At 40.1% G+C, this 4,303-nt stretch overlaps 1 non-coding gene across 1 annotated transcript; it reads left to right on the forward strand.

Annotated features, from left to right (window-relative positions):
- Positions 1 to 2,798: 2,798 nt before the first annotated feature.
- Positions 2,799 to 2,963, forward strand: LOC115868178. The gene has a single exon (XR_004045463.1). It is a non-coding gene; the product is annotated as a U1 spliceosomal RNA (small nuclear RNA).
- Positions 2,964 to 4,303: the final 1,340 nt, after the last annotated feature.

Here is a 4,303-nt window from a genome sequence, read left to right on the forward strand (position 1 = left end):
AAGATTTTCTTTCTGTCCTGCCCCTCCCCTGCCAGCTCCAATGCCAGCGTCCTCCTTGTTCTTCATAAATGACCAAACACAGAGTCAAATTGCCGCCTGGTTTCCAAGGCTGTAATCTTTACAAAATCAAGCTCCTACATCTTTTTCCCATGGAGCCACTCAGAGGTTCAAACCACCAAAGATTCTTTGAACTGATGAACACTTAACCACATGACCACTGTGTACCACTGCCACCAGTTGCTCTCACGTTATTGTGACTCATGGCTACGCCAGTAGTACCAGAGGAGAAACGTGCTCCCTTGGGTTTAAATAAATAGATCACCAGACCTTTCCTCTGAGTGCCTCTAGGTGAACTAGAATTGCTCTAGTTTCAATCATGGGACACACAACCAATAGTCACTGAATTTCAATCAGCAGTGGAGCTCATTAAACATTTACACAAACAAGAGACTCCACGGGACTAAAATAGGCCTGTTTTCTATGTTTTCAGCCTGTTCTTTCCTGACTGATAAATCTACAGTAGTTCCCCATTACCAATGGCAGAAAAATTCTGTAATTGAATCTGATATGTAGGCTCAAATATTAAAGCTCCATTCATTAACTCAATCTATTCAGCTTGACTTTCTTTACATTTGTCTCCAATATTTTGTTAGAACCAGTTCTCAACTCTCACTGTCAAAATAAAAACCATGTACATTTGTCTACAATGCCTATATTTTTTATCCAGTTTCCTCACTTTTCAGATCCCAATGTCTGCCTCCTTGCCAAGACCAATATTAGGCCAACATGGAAATTGAAATACACTCTCTTTGCTTCATTCTTTTCTTGTTCGGTTTATAGATATTCTAGTCTGAGAGTCTATTATTGTATTGAAAGTTTAATGCAATATTCTTAAGTATAAAAAAAGTTTTATATCTCTGTCCTCTAGTAAATTAAACATTTAAAAAACTTCCATGAAGTCAATTCTGACATTTAGAGACCCTGTATAGGGTTTATGAAACTGTACATTTTTATAGAAATATAGTCTCATTTTTCTCCCACAAAGAGGCTGATGGATTTGAACTGTCAACCCTAGGACCAGCAGCTTACTACCTTGCCCACAGTACCACTAGTGTTCTTTCTGTACCCTGATAGTGTTTAGGAAATAATGGGACACACAGAAAATAGTCACATGGACAATGGGTTATTTTACATATCCGCCTTTTAAGATGATGTAAACTAATGTGCTCATGATTACCTAAAAAATAATCTGTGGTACCCCCATTGCAAATATGCCCTGTTACCTACTGTGGCACTTCTGTAGATTCATTCATTTAGGTCATAAAGCTTTTGCTGAAGTACTGTCCAATATGGCAGTCACTAGCCACATGTGATTACCATATAAAATAGTGCAGATGTAGAATATTGCTATTTTCTTAGAATGTTCTAATGGACGGTGCCATTTTTATGCTGTCAACAGCTCCCTATAAAATGCAAACACTCCTTTAAAGAGAAAAAATCTTTTCTGCTACCCCTTGAAGGGACTCAAAAAGAACCCATAAAAAGGGAACCAAAATAAGAGTGCAAAGCTGAGAGTCAAATGCTGAAGAGGAACAATTGGGAAAACATGACCGAAGCAACGTGTAAACCACGATAAGCGTTTTGCGATAGTGTTTCCTTATCCAGGAGTAAGTTACCTTGTGCAGGGGGAGGGGAAGCAGCATTCATTTTTGTCTTTAACTTCACCACCATGCACCTGTGAGGAGCAATATTGTCTCTATCATTTCTTTGAAAAAGTGACTTCTCTCCTTAAAAGGGGATCTTCGGTTTTCAGTCAAGTTTCTCTAGAGCAGTGGTTCTCAACCTGTGGACCCCAACCCCTTTGTGGGTTGAGTTAGTTGACGTGTATTGTGCCAACCTGGCCAATAAACACATGTGGGGTAAATTGAAGGGCAGAGGAATAAAAGGCTCAGTGGGACTCGCCTTTCAAGTTTTCAGGTCTTTTGCTTTCTGATGGTTGGACCAGGGTGCAGCTGCCTTAGCCAGTTCCCTGCTTCAGCTGGCAAAGCTCACTTCCTGCAAGATATCCCTGAGGAGAAGCCACATGGACCTACCCTGATGCAGTCCTGGGTGCCGAAGCAGCCACGTGGAGACCCCTGCCAGCACTGGGATGCTTACATGTTCACTGATTCGGCTTTCCTCCTGAAGTCAGCGTCATAGTGCATGCTTTGTGAGATGGAGGAGGACTTTGTGGACTGGTGTTGGCATATGGGTTAATGTTGGACTTGTGGGCTTGGGATTGGGATGTTTTCTTGATGTGCACTTATCCTTTAAATAAAACTCTCTCCTATACATGAGTTTCTGTGGATTTGTTTCTCTAATGTTTGTTTCTCTAACCACAGACTAACACAGGGGTTGAACGAACTTTTCAGAGGGTCACCCAATTCATAACAGTAGCAAAATTACAGTTATGAAGTAGCAATGAAAATAATTTTATGGTTGGGGGTCACCACACCATGAGGAATTTTAATAAAGGGTCACAGCATTAGAGAGGTTGAGAACTACTGATCTAGAGAAACACAGTCAATTATTTATATAAGCAAATATCGATGTATGTATCTGTGTGTGCATATATGCATACATATATAGAGATGTATCTATATATGAAAAGAAAAATAAATTTACTTCAAGGACTTGTCTTAAAATATTGAAGCGCAGTGTGTTAGACAAGGTTCTCTAGAGAAACAAAACCTGACTGCTAATAATTTTATATATATTTATACAGATAAATAGATATATAACATAAGAAATAAACAGTCATACTTAACCTAACAGGGGAGATACCATGATCACGAAGGTGGTTCTCCCAGGGTGAGGCTTATCCATTGCACTCCGGATGTGCTGACCCCTGCGATTTCCCCAAATGTGGGAAATTCGACTGCATAATTTGTGGTAGTGGGGGACTGTGTTTGCGCTCTCCCTTGAAAAGAAAATAAATAATTAATTAATTAATAGACAGTTAATTAAATTATAAAGCAGTACAAATGGCTTAGTGCAACTCACTCCCGTGAGACAGTTGTGAGACACTGGCTGTCCTTCAAGTCTTGAAGGCTGCTGAGTAGTCCTCTGTAGAGCAATTCAGGCTATCCAGCCACAGGCAGCAAACAGCAAGGCAGGTCACCAACAGTCAGCCAGATGACAGAGTCCAACAGTCCCCAGCTCAAGAGATGTAAATTCCAATGATATGGTGAAGCAGATCTAGAAGAAACCTGAAATTATAAAGACACAGTCTATGGGTTAGGCGTCCCACAGGTAGTGTAGCTTGCAAATTGAGGCAAGGAACAAGCAAGGCAGCCGCACACTGGTCCGATGATCAAAGAGCAAGAGACAAGAAAGGTGAGGCTCGCCTAGCCATTTATCTCTCCACCCTTCAATTAATCCCACATGTGTTTATCGGCCAAGTTGGCACAATAAACTAACCACCTCAGGCAGGAAAATCAAACCTATAAGTCAGTGGATGGGCTGGATACTCCTATAGGCTTGTGCCCCAAAGTCCATTGGAAGAATGTGGAGACTAAAATTCTGTCCCAAAATATTGATTTCTTTTCTAGAAGTGGAACTCATCATAAGGAAACCCCCTTTCAATGGAATACTTCATATTATATTATGGAAGATGACTTCCATATGATTTATATTAGTTTACGTGATGGAACAGCCACTGAGCTAATGTTTGGCCAAACAACAAGGAATCATCGCCTAGCCAAGTTGACATACAAAATTAGTCATCATGTCATTGTAAACTTGAAGACATAATCTCAAGGAAAATTGGGATGAAGAGGAGGCTAGAAGCATGCAATTCCTTCTGAACACTCTAGAAGCTTTGATCGGCAACTGTTCTCTACCATGGCCCACGGTGAAACCCCTGTGTAGGACATTTATCAGGAAACATAACTCCCCTTACAACCTCTTGAATAATTGAAATTCAATGTGATAATCTCTTGTTAAAATCAGAAGTTATTTAGTCAGTAAGCCTTTGACTTTGACTGACTGGTACAGACCCTTTGCAGGGAGCAGTCTTAGTTGTATGAGACAGAGAGTATACTGGAGATTTAACGACACAGTCTTTGAATGATTCTGATTTCTCTTCTGTTTACTTTCTGCATGGGAGTTATGAAATAAAAGGCAAATTGAAAAAATTATTATTATTACTTCAGGGAAACTGGTTAAAGATATTACAAGCAAGGGAAACAATATAACAGGATTCTCTCACATGTAATGACTCAGAATCATGGAAGTTGGTCCATATACTGCCTTACAATGGGCT

This window comes from Echinops telfairi, unplaced genomic scaffold (assembly GCF_000313985.2).
Source record: "Echinops telfairi isolate 266 unplaced genomic scaffold, ASM31398v2 ScPeMD7_7;HRSCAF=31, whole genome shotgun sequence".
Taxonomy (NCBI): Eukaryota; Metazoa; Chordata; class Mammalia; order Afrosoricida; family Tenrecidae; genus Echinops; species Echinops telfairi.